This window comes from Pseudorca crassidens, chromosome 1 (assembly GCF_039906515.1).
Source record: "Pseudorca crassidens isolate mPseCra1 chromosome 1, mPseCra1.hap1, whole genome shotgun sequence".
Taxonomy (NCBI): domain Eukaryota; kingdom Metazoa; phylum Chordata; class Mammalia; order Artiodactyla; family Delphinidae; genus Pseudorca; species Pseudorca crassidens.
In genome coordinates, this window is record NC_090296.1 from 683,083 (window position 1) to 700,066 (window position 16,984).

Below are 16,984 nucleotides of genomic sequence, written 5' to 3' on the forward strand. Positions count from 1 at the left end.
TCCAGCCCGGGATTCCCACGTGCTCCATTCGGGGTTCCGGACAGAACACTCACCATGGACTTTGGGCTGAGCTGGGTTGTCCTTGTGGCTATTTTACAAGGTAATTTATGGAGAGCAAGAGACACTGAGGATGTGAGTGGATGTGAGTGAGGGAATCAGTGGATGTGTGACAGTCTCCTGACCAGGATGTCTCTGTGTTTGCAGGTGTCCAGTGTGAGGTGCAGCTGGTGGAGTCTGGGGGAGGCTTGGTGAAGCCTGGGGGGTCTCTGCGACTCTCCTGTGCAGCCTCTGGATTCACCTTCAGTAGCTATGCCATGAGCTGGGTCTGCCAGGCTCCAGGGAAGGGGCTGGAGTGGATCTCAGCTATTAGTAGTAGTGGTAGTTACACAAACTATGCAGACTCTGTGAAGGGCCGATTCACCATCTCCAGAGACAACTCCAAGAACACGCTGTATCTTCAAATGAACAGCCTGAGATCTGAGGACACGGCCGTGTATTACTGTGCGAAAGATACACAGTGAGGGTAAGTCAGTGTGAGCCCAGACACAAACCTCCTTGCAGGGAGACAGGAGGGGGGATGCAGGGGGCACTCAGGACATACAAGTGTATGTTTCAGCCCCAGGAGCAGGTGCAGATGTTAGTTAAGGGCTGCTTTCCTCTAAGGGTCTGGGGTTTCCTCTCCATATAGCAGTTTTCCCTGGGGAACCTCTCTGTACTCAACCATGGTTCTTGACTTACACATTCAGTCTCTGAATTAGAAAAGCTTTTCAAATTTCTGGGGAAAATGTCATATATGAAAGTCCGAGACTCAAAGCTATATATTCAGGTTTTCCCTTGTCTAATTCTTGTCTAAATTGACCCGTTTCAAAACTATCCCAGCGGATGTATAAAGAGTTGAACATACTCTTCCTTCCTCATTGTGGTATCTCAGCCCTGCCCTACTGTAGACAGCTGTCCCTGCCAGGATGCTGCCTGTTGACTTGCTGCTAACCTCTTGCATGAGAAGCATAAGTGCGCTGAGCAGCCCCGGATCCTCAGGGGGTCGCTGGGAAAGATGCCAGTTAGAGGGACGTGGGTGGGGGTGTTTCTACATGTGCGCCTTGCTATATAGAATCCCTATATGCTTATATAAGACCTGCATTCTCTTCTACTGCGCAGTTTATTTTATGTGAAATATTCACCGTCACAGCTACTACCAATAGACACATATGTAGTTGGTAGGGAAAGTTTACAGTCAGGTGGATAATAACATGAATTTTCACAGGTTGCTGAAAACAAATCTATTCTCCTTTCTTCACCACAGCATCTTACGTGAGCACTAAAATGCAGGAAAGTCCCACAGCTTCTCCTTCCAGGAAGAGTCCTGCAGCCTCACTATGCAGGCCCACCTCCGTCCAGGAACCCCTGCAGGAGCGAACATAACCAGGGTGGAGACGCCCAGGCCTGGACCGGAGGCCTTGCTGTGTCCTGATGTGTGCTCTCCAGCACATCACCTGCCAAGTCCAGGCTGCACTTTAGCTTCACATCTGTAAGATGCAGGTAAACCGACACCTACATCACATGTTTGGTGTGCATATGTAGAAACAAAATAATAAAAGAGGCCCTGAGTGTTGGGGTCCAGGGTAGGCCACCCCTAAATATGCCTCCAAGTGTCTTAAGACAGAGCGCACCACAGGGACACTCTGAATTTCCTCCAAGTCACCCTGAAACGAGAAATAAACCTCCCATGTGAAAGGTGCTCTCCCCCATTTAGGTGTGGAAGTGAAACGGTCCTTCACCTCGTGCTCTCCACCTGCCTTTTTTCTGTAGAAACAATTTAGCCAAAGAATAAGTTTAATCTGAGAAGTGAGCAAATGCAGAAAGAAAGGAAAACTCTCCAATAAGACTAAATAATAATAGTTTGGTCATTCAGCAAATCAAGGACCTTTAGTTCCTCCTCAAGGGCTGCAGATAATATTCTTGTCCATGTCCCATGAGCCGTCTTATAGATACTGAAACTCCCACCAGGAGGAAGACGTTAACTCCATGATGACCAGACTGTAGCCATGACATAAGCTGCCACAATTGCAAGAACTGGCCTCAAAGAAATGGGAACAAACCGACCCTGGACCTGAAGATTAACTCTACTTAAAACAATCAAGAGGAGGCTGATCAGACCACCACATGACCAACTGCAAGATGACTGTCACAGCTGACTCTGCCGTTTCTGCCTGTAGCCCCTCCTTCCGCCTATAAAAGCCCTTTCCCACAGATGCTCAGTGCGGGGTGGCCTTTGGAGAGAAGTCAGTCCCCCACCCCCGGGTGCAGGCAGCCAAAATAAAGCAAACTTTCCGTTCACCAACTTTGCCTCTTTATTGGCTTTTCAGGACCCAGCAGCCGGACCCTGCTTTCCTTTGCAGAGGGACACTCTTATCACCAGGAATGGGGAATTCAGGCCTGGAAGCGTCTATGAACAAACCTTGTTCCTTCTTTTTTTTTTTTTTTTTTTTTGCGGTACGCAGGCCTCTCACTGCTGTGGCCTCTCCCGCTGCGGGGCACAGGCTCCGGACGCGCAGGCTCAGCGGCCATGGCTCACGGGCCCAGCCGCTCTGCGGCATGTGGGATCTTCCCGGACCGGGGCACGAACCCGCGTCCCCTGCATCGGCAGGCGGACTCCCAACCACTGCGCCACCAGGGAAGCCCAGAGCTCCGTTTTGTTAGGGGGCCCGAGGGTGACTTCTTATCTTGGCAGGACCTGTTCTGAGGAGTGGCTGGAATCTTTGCATTATTGTCATCTTGTCTAGAAGACTGCTGTGTTCTAGAGAGAACACACTAAACAAGTTGGTTAAAAGAAGGCAGGGGTCAACGACCAGTAAAGGAATTCTTGTGACCAGGGGCCCAAGGAGGAGTAAGAACCAGGTTATGCTTCATAGCAGTTTTTGCTGGTGGTCCAGGCAGTGTCAGCGCTCGGGTCACCCTGTCCAAAGTTAGAATGACCATATCGTAACAATAAAGTTCACCCGCGACGGATCTGAGTTTATGAATGATCGCAACTCGAAACATTCAAAGGATTTAGCAACGGTTGAAAACACAATCAATACCTTGAATTTTTATTATTGATTTTAATTTATTTTGCCCCAGAGAAGAGTTTGACAATTACAATTTCAGTAACACATTTCCATAATTTTGACTTATACCTCTTAAAAATTAGATATCACATTGTTTCATAACAAATGTTTCATCTACATCCCTCACATTTGAAACTGGATTCCAAGTGGATCTAGAAGACGTAATGTGAGGACAGCGAATGTCTCTACAGTCAGTAACATCTAAGGCAACAAACCTAACATCACATGAGGACACTGCTGATTTCCAAGTATAGTTCCTGCTTCTTCATTGCTCAGTGATTCCAGCAAAGGTACAAAATGACCTAAACCAGTGGTCTCAATGCTCCTGAAGTCCACACCTCATTCTGAGCTTATACCCTCAAGATTTTATGAGGGAAAACACAGAGACCATCAGAAGGACCTGTCCACGTGGCCCCCATGAACCCACCACCATCAGCCCTTCTCCCTCCCATCACGATGGTCAGGCCCTTTTGCTGTGACCATCACTGGTAACCAGCAGAGCAATATGACTTAAGTCTCCCCACTTCATTTCCCATCACCCACTGGGCATCTCTAATGGATATTCCCTCCAGCATTATCATATGATCTGGTCTCCAGACTTAATGGACCCCAATTATTTCCACAAAGGAAAAATAACTTTTTTTAGTTCTGATGAAGTAACACATTTTTCCCAGGGTTAAATCGACCCTAACAACACATCCCCACCCACTGAAACATAAAGACACCTGCTATATATCCTTCTATGTTAACCTGAATTTGGATGGATCTCCTCTAATCCACCAGCTCAAGAAGGGCAGGTCAGATGCTGGGGCATCTGTACAAATGCAGGCCCTTTTTCCACCTGCTAGTAATGGGCACACCTGGTTCGAGGTTTTAGATGCCATCCCTTCCGCTTCCCTATCCCACAGCGTATCAGCTCAATTTTCAGGTCTTGACAACAGGGTTCAGACTTGTCCTCTGATTCTTGACCATATCACTGTGGTTGGCTCTCCTATTATCAACACTCAAGCAGGCAGATTCTTTCGTATTTAATTTACTCTGCAAATATTATTGGAAAAGCTAGAAGAAGTATAGTACTGTGTTCATGAAAGAGTATGGAGTAAATATTTTCTCACAGACAGCAGGCTCGACATCAGTCAGTGTACAGGTGAAATCACTGGGCTGATGGAGAGCTGACCTGCCACAGACCCACAGGTGTGACCTCTCAGGGCAGGAGTGGAGCCAGGGCAACATGTACAGTGTGCTAGTCAGAGATGGGGACTCAGATTGTTCTTTCTGGTTCCCAGGAGAGATAACATCACTGATGACACTGAGGTCAACATTCAACACCCCTGGCAACCCCACTATAAATTTCAGACATACCATTACCATCGTGATCCCCAGTTTACATCCTTGCAGATTGAAATGCAAATGGTGAGGCCACATCCTCAGTGCCCACAGTGAGATGTGATGGATCTGTGCTCTGCTCTCCAACATCATTTACTTAAATGACCTCAGGCACAGTCCCAGGACTCACTGACCCAGGGACTCAGGAGAGCTGCTCTCAGGTGGACTTTTTAAGGGAACCTACTTCCTGAAGTGGGAGCTTTCCTCTGACCATGATACACTCATACTCTGCAAGCCAATCACTGTGAAGGTTTACTTCTAATATTCATGCATGTTCTCTCACCCAGTGCAGTGGAAACTGTGTTCCCTGAGCTCCAATGTCACTGGCTGTGACAGAGTTACAAATGAACATTTCTAGAAGGAGTGAGTTTGTGCACTGTTACCGGGTCACCTGCCCAGCATGTTGGAGTCCTGAGGAATTGTCTGTTCTTAGACCTTGCTAGCCCTGGGGATTCCTCAACGTCCACCCGCAAGGAAGGCGCCCTGAAGGTCACGGTGTTCTTGCAAACACTCAGTTGTGCACAGGAAACAGGTAAGTCAGGCTACTGGCCATGTCAGCCGTGCTGGGATCCATGACCATCTCAGCAAGAATGACTACCTTGTCCACAAAATACACGGTGTGTTTAGTTGTTAAGAGTAAATCCACCTCCAGAGCAACTCTTGATAATATTTAAACTGTTTCAGGTGAAGAAATGTTCACCCAAATTAAGGGAAACACGAAATCCGTTGTGAATTATGATAAACATTAAATTTTACCTGACTTTGTCTGAATTCAATGTCATTATTACATGTATGGTTTGTCTCAAATACTTGCCCATCCAGCTAATTAACAGGAGGTAATGCAGAAAAGAAAAAACAAGAGTCTGTGTCTGACATCTTGGAGGACCCTGAATGTGTGATGGGTATTTATGTGAAATATAGACATCCATGGGATTAAAGTCTATTCCCCAAATCTGCCGTTAATCCTTGAGCACAGCTGACTTCCTGACTAACCCTTCAGCATCATTTCATTCCTGGACACAGAGACCCCCAGGCATAGGGAGGGGACCCCAGGTGGGGGCTGAGTTCTCTGAGGGCACAGTCAGCACCCTCCTCAGGTGGAGCCCCAGAGACTGGGACCTCCCTTCACTACTTTCCGATTTTTATAGACTGGTCCCTCCCGTATGCAAACATCCCCTTATGTCACAAGGTAAAAACAAAGTACCTGTTCACTTAAATTCGGGTTTCTCCTCATGCTTGAAGATAATTTCTGGGCTTCTTGAATCCCATCTGCAAGAAGATGAATCCACTGTGGTTCTTCCTCTTCCTGGTGTCAGCTCCCAGAGGTGAGTTTCTCAGGGACTCAGACGTGAACACATGGGGAAGCTGCATCTGAGCCCATGAGTCACCGTGGTTCTCTCTGTCCACAGGTGTCCTGTCCCAGGTGCAGCTGCAGGAGTCGGGACCCAGCCTGGTGAAGCCCTCACAGACCCTCTCCCTCACCTGCACTGTCTCTGGATTCTCAATAACCAGCGATAGTGTATCCTGGGTCTGACAGCCTCCAGGAAAGGGCCTGGAATGGGTTGGTGCGATGGGTTATAGTGGAAGTGCATATTATAACCCAACTCTTAAGTCCCGGCTCAGCATCACCAGGGACACCTCCAAGAGCCAAGTCTACTTATCGCTTAGCAGCCTGACAACTGAGGACACAGCCGTGTATTACTGCGCGGGAGACACAGTGAGGGGAAGTCAGTGTGAGCCCAGACACGAACCTCCCTGCACAGAAGACCGTAACCACCAGGGGACGCAGAGTACCCACCAAGTACAGGGCTGAGGCCTGGGGCAGCAGCAGATAAGGGCTGGGAGGAAATTCTTGTTAGAACTTGTGCTTTCCTCTTCCTGCCCAGGATCTCCACCAGAGACCCTGTTCTGTATCCTAATGTTTCATTGTTGTGGATTTTGCGGAGTCTAGAAAATTTTGTGTGCATGTACTTATTTTCTTAATTTTTATTTTTATTATAGTTGTGTATATATATACTCATATGCACAGACACATATAATACTCAAGAATTAAGGTTGTTTATCATTTCTTTATTTACCTTTTTCTCAAAGGAGCTCAGAACAACCCTGGGGCTCACCATAATGTTCAATTTCAGCCTGAAGTTCGTGAAACTTGTAAATATCCTGAGAGTGCACATGAGATTTTTAAACAGTATTAATTGTTGTTTGGTTTTTGTACCTGTGGAAGGAAGAGACACACCGTCCTGCTTTCAGGCAACCTGCACAAGCATTCTGAATTCTGCAGCAGGCAGTGTTATAGACTCTAACGCCAAAGTGCTCCAATACTGCACATGCAATTATCCTCGTTATTCACAGATCCCATATCTGCAAATTCACCTACTTCTACCTTTTATGAGCACCCCAAAATAAATACTGTCATTTTCTGGTCAATCACAGACATTAACAATGTGGCTGGTTGTTTGAATCACCCAACACACTCAAACACACACAAACACACGCGCACACACACACACGCACACGCAAACGCACACACACACACACACACACACATACACACATTCCCAGCTGAGGTCAGTCAAGGTGATGCTCTCTTTTCTTGTTTCAACTCCCGTCCTGTACTTGAGCACTTTCTGGGGTCAAATTACTGCCATGCTTTTCACATTTCTGTGATTCTTGGCAATTGTTTAAAGCAGTCCCAGTCATAGGGCTGAGGAAAGTCTAGTGCCCCTACGCACAAATGGCTGTGAGTAGACTAAGGGAAAATATACATGAGACATCAGCTTCATTCAGACATCAGTTATATGGCCGTGGGTGGTGAAAATGATACTCATGTCTCCAATATACAACTCACCCAAAACCTGAAGACAAAACTCGCTGCTGCATATGGGATGCAGCCTTGGCAACTTGGCTTAATTCCAAATACAGCCTGGCAAGTGGGGGCTTATGGCCAAGAAGGCGGTGGGGTGGAGTGGACTGGAAATTATTAAGAGAAGAAATACAAGCTAAGGGGATTCTGGTTACATAGACTCAAAAGGATTCTTGCTAAAGGGAGACCAGGGTGGTCAGATACTGTGTGGGTGATAGGGGGTTTGATGGCTTTGATCAAATACTGTGGGTGATCAGAGTTCAAGGGTAGGGGATTCTCATTATTCTCACTTAGCAGGGCTCTTGACAAAACCTGGCCATGCACATATAAACACAGAAGCCCACAGGTCAAGACTAGTTGAGAAGAGAATTACAAGGAGCCTGTTGCCTAAGGGGTGGTCAGGGGTCTTTGTCACACTTAAGAAGAGGAATAATGAACAGACAAGTAAACCAGGGATGCACACAGAGACAAGAGCATCTGAGGACTCAGTGAGAAGACGTCCATCTGCAAGCAAAGGAGAAAGGCCTGAGAAGGACCCAAAGCTGCTGACACCGTGACCTTCGACTTCTAGCCTCCAGGCCTGAGAGGAATCCATTGCTGTTGTTTAATCCACCCAGTCTGTTATTCTGTAATGGCCACACTAGCCAACGAGTACACCTATAATATAGACACAGATAGACATATATGGAAATGTAAGTATCGTACTGGAAAAGAAACATCACCCATTCTTCAGAGGTGACATGAAGCGGTGTCCACCCTGGATCTCAGCCAGCACCCTCCTCCACAGCCCTAGAGAAGGACCAGCCGGGACCATCTTTATATGGAGAAATGCTTCCACCTGCACATCACACCCAGGCTCAAGGGGAAAGCACAGCACCTGTGCTACTCAGAGTCAGGGCTCTCATCTTCACTGACATAACTCTCTGAAAGTCAAAGCATTGATCAAAATGAACATGGAAATCTTCTGGTCATTACTCCTATTGCGGGCATCCCTCAGCTGTGAGCTTCTCCTGGGTCTGAGGAACGTGGAGTTATGGGGTGACATCTGTGAACTGGGTGTCTCCTTGTTTCCCCTTCGCCAGGTGTCGTGTCCCAGGTGCTGGTGCAGGAATCGGGCCCAGGACTATTGAAGACTCCCTCCCTTACCCGCTCAGTCTCTGGATTCTCCATCACAAACAGTGCTGGCTGCTGGGACTGGATCCCTCAGCCCCCAGGGAAAGCGCTGAGGAGACTGGGGTGCTTTGGTTCTGGGAATAGCACAGCATACAAGATGTCTCTCCAGAAATGACTCTCCACCTCCAGAGACACCTCACAAATTCAGTTTTCCCTGCAGCTCAGCTCCGTGATGACCTAGGACACAGCCCTGAGTTACTGTCCCAGTTGGTTCAGTGAGAAGTCAGGATGAGTCCAGACACGACCCTCCCTGCAGGGGGCGCTCCAACCACCAGGGGGCGCTCAGGGTCATCAGGAACAAGAGGACCCATTTCAGGGCAGGTGCAGAGGATGGGATGGAGGGATTTTCTCGGAGAAGCCGTGGTTTCCCCACTGGATCATTGCCACCGTGGAAGCCTCATCCACAATGATTCCAGGGAACTTCCTTGTCTCTAATCTTGAGACTTTTTCATGGAGTCAGGCTTGTCTGTCGTTCCCCATCTATCTTTGGAAGAGCTGCACAGAAATATTTCTCCATGACACCTTTATTTGAAGGTTAGGTCACTACTTTCTGTTAATAGTTGTCAAGTTTTTAATCGTTTAATGACATAAATAATTTTTACTGTTGAACTTTAAATCTGCTTTCCAGCATCAGATGGATTTCCAATTCCTCTCATCCTGATAATCTCTCCAGTCCTGTCTGATGCAATGCCTTTCACTTCAATAGAATGAGTCATGTTGATATTCGGAAATTGATGTCCATACAGCACTGCAGTCATTCTCTGCTCAGGGGACCTTTGGAAATGTCGGGACACAGGCTGGGCTGTAATATGTGGGCTGTGTTTCCTGTACCTTTTTATCTAGTGTGGAGTTTGAAAATAGATAATTAGATAAAATAGAGAGATAGATAAAAGGGAACAGAAACAAGTATATCTAATCATATGGAAAATAACCATAAAAACTGACTACATAACCCATATTTAGGGAGTGGTAAAGGCTCGAAGGTGTAAAGATGATACAAGCACCCGTATGAAGTTATTTGCATTAACATAAATATTTTTAAATCTTTTGAAAATTGTTTTCTAGCTCATTCCTCCATCACTTGATGAGTGTCTGGTTTTCTCTCTAAGAAATAGAAAAATATATTCCAATTGGCGGCCACTGGCATCCTTCCAGCAAGCGGATGAGGGGCCTTTTGCTCTACATCATCCCCAGTATTTTAATTTTTTTTAATTTTGTGCTTTCACTGTTGTAATAATTGAGTAGCAGTATTTCATCGTCGTGTTATTTTATGTTTCCTTAATGAAGAATCCTTTTAAAACCTTTATGTCTTCTATGTATAAGTATCTTCAGATCACTGGCACAGTGTACATTATCTTCATTATTTGTTGCTGTTGTTGAGCTGTTAATTTGCTGTATATTCATGATACAAGTCCATATAAATATGATACTAGAAAGCACATTCTCCAAGTCTGTGCCTAATTCCCTTATCAGTGAAGTTATTCTTACTGTTGCTATCATTGTTTATAAACAGAATTTTTAATGGATACAGAAAATTACAAATTTATATTATGAATATTGTTCAGGGTATTATATCCAAAAATTCATCATGTAACTCAAGGGTACCCATAAGTTCTGCCATGTCCATACTCCAGGCCACTTTCAGGGATGGAGGGTTAAGTTCACCTTCTTGAAGGGAGGATGACCATGATGAGGTACCTGAAGTTATTCCTTAAGGGACATTTATCCTACCTTCCCCATTAGATATATTTATTCCATCTCTTTATATAAGTATGAGTCAAGGTATTTGTTTCATACCATGTGTTAAGGTTATATACTAAGGTATTTTCTTTGCTTCTGTAATTGTGACCACTTGTCAGCCACGGGGAGCTCTTTCAGATTGTCTCCTGTATCCTGTTTACGGGCACCCATCCATTTGTGTGAAGACTTCCTCACTTTCTGGTGCTACAAGAATCTGCAGGACAATCATGTGTATTCTCTTCTCTGGCCCTAGAATTAGCCATGCCTCAGCTGAGTTGCGGATCCTTTTCTGGAGAATAGTAATAGGAATCAGAAGATTGGGTATTAGGATACTAATGCTGGTGTCCTGTCTACTGGGAGCATTGGCTCTAGACCCTATAAGCTAAAAGACCTTGGAAATATATCTGTGGGCACTACCCCACGTATACACACACATGTCTGCAACTAGCTGTGTATCTCACCTTCTGACCTGTGTTAAGGTAAATGTGAGACAATCCTTACATCTCCCATCCTAGAGCAACATCACATGGTTGAATCTAGACTTTCCACCTTGCTTGTCTGTTACTTTCCATCCAACAGTGAGAAGCCTGGCTCCACCGATGCCATCCAGCTACTAATTGTTCAATTCCACATGCACGGTAGTAACTGAATGCTTAACCTGACTCCTGATGGAAATACCGTTCTCCACCAGGCTCTAGTGCTTTCATGCAGTGGCTTAGAACTTAGCCTTCAGACTCCACTCATTTCCAAAGTCACTTAGGTCAAAACCTACTTTCCCACCTTCTCCAGCCATGTTAATTCATAGATTCACTATGATATTAGGTATCATGTATACAGTGTGCATCGTTCCATCCTTCAGTCTCTGAACTTCTAAATGAAATTTATATTTATATTAAAAAGGTTCTCCTCTTACTGTATATATTTTGACACATTCATAGTGCAATGATTCCTCTACTGCAATTTCATTGAGAAGAATTTCACTATCCTTAAATATTGTCCATGTTTCACTTACCAAAAACCTTCTCCCACATTCCTGCTAAATACTCATCTGATTGGCTTATATATAGACTTGCCTTTTCCCAAATGTGAAATAGGTGAAATTGAACGTCTTCAGACCGATTTTTTAATTAGCAGTATGCTTAAGATTCCCTCATGTCCTTTCATGGTATAATAGTTTAATATTTTAATTGCTGAATACAATTCCACAGCATGGATACATCACGCATTGTTTATGTACTAATATTTGGAAGAATGTATTTGTGGATTCCATTTTTTCTCAGTTCTAAATGAAGAGACCACAATAATTCATGGGCAGTCGATGATGGAGCTCTAAGTTTCAAGTCACTTATGTAAATATTACGAGCATGACTCCTGAGATCTTACATTAAGCTCTGTCTAGGTGTGTGAGTGACTGCATGGAGGATGCGCTCTGATGCAGAGACCACTCAGCTGACCCAGGCATCGTGCTGAAAGGATGTCAGAGCCCAAGCAATGTCCTCACGAGGTGGACACAAGACCCAGCCCTCAGACCCAGCTGAGCCCCCAGCCTACAGTCAGGGTCACCCTCCCTTACACGTGAGTGTGCATCACAGGAGCAGGTCCTGTAGCTGAACTTGAGCCTCTCACAGCGACCCTGTATGGGGCAGGGTGGGCTTCTCCTCCAGTCCCTCCCTAAGCAGAGACAGTGAACAAAATAAAGAGCTGCTGTCAGTGTAAACTGTCAGGGGTTGTGGCAGGGTTTTGTGCGTCAGTCAGCACCTGGAACATTCTTATGCATTTCCCCCTGCGATCCTATTTCATATGTGATAAGTATATGGCACAGTGGGACTGGATGAGGGGACAAAGGTCACACTGTGAGCGGAGATGCTATGAAACAGTGCAGATCCAAGTCCAGGGCCAAGGTCCTCCTCCCCAGGATGCAGGAGGACCTAAGAGCTCAGGCAGGAATCCTGGGCTGTCCCAGGTAGGAAGACACACCTGTGTGGATAGAGAGGTAACACCATCTGACTCACACTTTAGCAGGACCACGCTGACACTGGCGAGGTAGTTACTTAGGAGACGTTGGGACACTATTACACCCTAACCACACTCGACCTCAAGGCATCCATTTCTAGTTTAATCTTGTAGTAGTTTTTGTTCCATTCAGCAGCCTATGGCAGGATTAACATTCTTATTCTTTGTTATTCTGTGAGCACTTGTCTCTCTCAAAGATTTAAATTTGTTGCTGTCTTCGTTCTATAATTATCTGATATATTGGTGAGATTTTGATAACGTGCAACGTGGCCCATTTTGAGGCTGTTTTAAGAACACTAAATAAGAAGCATTTTCTCAGCTTCTCATCTCTCTGCATCTCCAAGATGAGTATAAGCTTTATTGTAACACCCAGAAACTGGAAAGAGTTGCAATATCACACATCAGCTTAATAAATAAGCCAATCGTGCTATGATCATTCTTGAAATGCAACCTGTTATTAAAACCAAGGATTCTTGATGCACACAAAAACATGAGAGTATTCACAAATATTTGTGCAGAGTAAAATAAGCCATAACAATAAAAATATATATATATATATATATTTTGTTTTGAACATATGTTATGTTCCGATTTTTATAAATTCTAGAAAATGAAAAGTAACCTGCAGTAACAAGGGAAGATCAACGGTGATGTGAGGACAGGATGGAAGATAACAAGGGACAGGAAGGAGGAAACCCAGAAACTACTGAGAATAATGAGAGGAATTGATTTGTTCTCTCCTGATAATGCTGATGGCTCCGTCAGTATTCATCACAGTGTTCATTCTGAGTGTGTGCGCTTTGTTACATGTCAAGAACCTCATTAAAGTAATTACAAATGAAGAAATGCATGACTTGGGAGGGAAGGAGTGAAGGGAAGATACTGAAACATAAGAGACTCTTGAAAATACTTCTCATCAACCCTGTCCCCCTCCATATATTTTAGGTAAACACGAGAAGAGAGCAAAGTCATCATGACCTCATTACAGGAGGGGATCTGCAAACCTCCCCCGGAAACTACAACTCTGTCCTCTAGTAGGTTCCAGGGAGCAGCCTGGCACACAGCTCAGGTGCAGATGCTGGATCTAACGGTCACCCCATGTTTCTCCTTGGACACTACACACACCCTCCATTCCTCTAGGTGTAGTTTACACCTCTAACATGAGGGTAACAATGACAGCTACATCACGGGATGTGAGTGCATATGTAAGATGACATACGGGTCCTAAGGGATTACTCTGGAACAATCACACAATGAAAGTTATATTTCCCAGTTGCTACCAACACCACAAAATCCAAGACTCTCACACCTGCTCTGAGACCCTGCCCTTTCTGAGGACATTCAACGACGTAGCCTCTTATATACTAGAAGGTCATGCAAATAGGGTCCTTCCTCTGCTGATATAAAGCAGCCCCAGCCCTGACCCTGCAGCTCTGGGAGAGGAGCTCCAGCCCGGGATATCCACGTGCTCCATTCGGGGTTCAGGACAGAACACTCACCATGGACTTTGGGCTGAGCTGGGTTGTCCTTGTGGCTATTTTACAAGGTAATATATGGAGAGCAAGAGACACTGAGGATGTGAGTGGATGTGAGTGAGGGAATCAGTGGATGGGTGACAGTCTCCTGACCAGGATGTCTCTGTGTTTGCAGGTGTCCAGTGTGAGGTGCAGCTGGTGGAGTCTGGGGGAGGCTTGGTGCAGCCTGGTGGGTCTCTGCGACTCTCCTGTGCAGCCTCTGGATTCACCTTCAGTAGTTATGGCATGAGCTGGGTCCGCCAGGCTCCAGGGAAGGGGCTGGAGTGGATCTCAGGTATTAGTAGCAGTGGTGGTTACACAAACTATGCAGACTCTGTGAAGGGCCGATTCACCATCTCCAGAGACAACTCCAAGAACACGCTGTATCTGCAAATGAACAGCCTGAGATCTGAGGACACGGCCGTGTATTACTGTGCGAAAGATACACAGTGAGGGGAAGTCAGTGTGAGCCCAGACACAAACCTCCTTGCAGGGAGACAGGAGGGGGGATGCAGGGGGAACTCAGGACATACAACTGGGTGTTTCAGCCCCAGGAGCAGGTGCAGATGTTAGTTAAGGGCTGCTTTCCTCTAAGGGTCTGGGGTTTCCTCTCCATATACCAGTTTTCCCTGGGGAACCTCTTTGTATTCCTCCATGGTTCTTGACTTACACATTCAGTCTCTGAATTAGAAAGGCTTTTCAAATTTCGGCGAAAAATGTCATATATGAAAGTCCGAGACTCAAAGCTATATATTCAGGTTTTCCCTTGTCTAATTCTTGTCTAAACTGACCCGTTTCAAAACTATTCCAGCGGATGTATAAAGAGTTAAACATACTCTTCCTTCCTCATTGTGATATCTCAGCCCTGCCCTACTGTAGACAGCTGTCCCTGCCAGGATGCTGGCTGTTGACTTGCTGCTAACCTCTTGCATGAGAAGCATAAGTGCGCTGAGCAGCCCCGGATCCTCAGGGGGTCGCTGGGAAAGATGCCAGTTAGAGGGACGTGGGTGGGGGTGTTTCTACATGTGCGCCTTGCTATATAGAATCCCTATATGCTTATATAAGACCTGCATCCTCTTCTACTGCGCAGTTTATTTTATGTGAAATATTCACCGTCACAGCTATTACCAATAGACACATATGTAGTTGGTAGGGAAAGTTTACAGTCAGGTGGATAATAACATGAATTTTCACAGGTTGCTGAAAACAAATCTCTTCTCCTTTCTTCACCACAGCATCTTAGGTGAGCACTAAAATGCAGGAAAGTCCCACAAGTTCTCCTTCCAGGAAGAGTCCTGCAGCCTCACTATGCAGGCCCACCTCCGTCCAGGAACCCCTGCAGGAGCGAACATAACCAGGGTGGAGAAGCCCAGGCCTGGACCGGAGGCCTCGCTGTGTCCTGATGTGTGCTCTCCAGCACATCACCTGCCAAGTCCAGGCTGCACTTTAGCTTCACACCTGTAGGATTCAAGTAAATCGTTACCTACATCACATGCTTGGTGTGCATATGTAGAAACAAAATAATAAAAGAGGCCCTGAGTGTTGGGGTCCAGGGTAGGGCACCCCTAAATATGCCTCCAAGTGACGTAAGACTCCAAGTGACGTAAGACGTAAGACCCACTACAGTGACACTCTGAATTTCCTCCAAGTCACCCTGAAACGAGAAATAAACCTCCCATGTGAAAGGTGCTCTCCCCCATTTAGGTGTGGAAGTGAAACGGTCCTTCACCTCGTGCTCTCCACCTGCCTTTTTTCTGTAGAAACAATTTAGCCAAAGAATAAGTTTAATCTGAGAAGTGAGCAAATGCAGAAAGAAAGGAAAACTCTCCAATAAGACTAAATAATAATAGTTTGGTCATTCAGCAAATCAAGGACATTTAGTTCCTCCTCAAGGGCTGCAGATAATATTCTTGTCCATGTCCCATGAGCCGTCTTATAGATACTGAAACTCCCACCAGGAGGAAGACGTTAACTCCATGATGACCAGACTGTAGCCATGACATAAGCTGCCACAATTGCAAGAACTGGCCTCAAGAAACGGGAACAAACCGACCCTGGACCTGAAGATTAACTCTACTTAAAACAATCAAGAGGAGGCTGATCAGACCACCACATGACCAACTGCAAGATGACTGTCACAGCTGACTCTGCCATTTCTGCCCGTAGCCCCTCCTTCCGCCTATAAAAGCCCTTTCCCACAGATGCTCAGTGCGGGGTGACCTTTGGAGAGAAGTCAGTCCCCCACCCCCGGGTGCAGGCAGCCAAAATAAAGCAAACTTTCCTTTCACCAACTTTGCCTCTTTTTTGGCTTTTCAGCACCGAGCAGCCGGACCCTGCTTTCCTTTGCAGAGGGACACTCTTATCACCAGGGATGGGAATTCAGGCCTGGAATTCTCTATGAACAAACCTTGCTCCTTCTTTAATGACTACGCCTGCCCAAACCCTGCTTAGGTTCTTCACTAATTGAGCACCAAAAGCATACATTTCCTCCTTCTACCAATTCCTCACAAATATTGCATCTTTGTCTAAACATATAAAAGCTGCCTGCTTTGGTCACTTCTGGGTCCATTTCTATGGCCCATCTATGCCCATGGTTAAATTTTTTTTTCTCCTGTTAATCTGTCTTTGTCAATTGTGTTATCAGTCCAGCCTCAGGAACTCAAGAGGGGCAGAGGAGGAGATTTCCCTCCTGACATGTCCAAGTTGTCTTCTCTTCAGCCTCACGCTGTACAACCTCTTAGGAACCTCAGTTCTCACGGCCACTGTCACTCTGCTGACATCACCTTGCCAGGTGTGTTTTTCTGGCATCTCTTTTCTGCATTTCCTTCTCACCATTCGATATTTCTTCCAAATCGGTGTGACATTTCAGTGTCCATTGTCTGGTGTACACAGTTTATTAGTCATTCCCTATAAAAGGACATCTTGGTCTTTTCCAAATTGTGGCAAATATGAATAAAGCTAAGTGAGCATCGTGTGCAGGGTTTTCTCTGGACTAAAGTCTTACTGTCTTTCAGATACATACAAAGGAGCACTATTGCTGAAACACAGATAAGAGTATGTTTAGTTTTGCAGGAAGCCCCCAAAATGTCTCCCAAGGTGCACCCTGTTCTGCATCCCCACCAGCTGTGAATGGACCCCCTGCTGCTTCACACCCTGCAGGTGTTTAAGGTTCTCAGAGTCCGGAT

At 45.8% G+C, this 16,984-nt stretch overlaps 2 pseudogenes; both read left to right on the forward strand.

Moving 5' to 3' along the window:
- Window positions 1–6,027, forward strand: LOC137207113 (immunoglobulin heavy variable 3-23-like; annotated as a pseudogene).
- A 7,704-nt stretch (window positions 6,028–13,731) lies between these two features.
- On the forward strand, window positions 13,732–16,018 carry LOC137207118 (immunoglobulin heavy variable 3-23-like; annotated as a pseudogene).
- The last annotated feature ends 966 nt before the right edge of the window (window positions 16,019–16,984 follow it).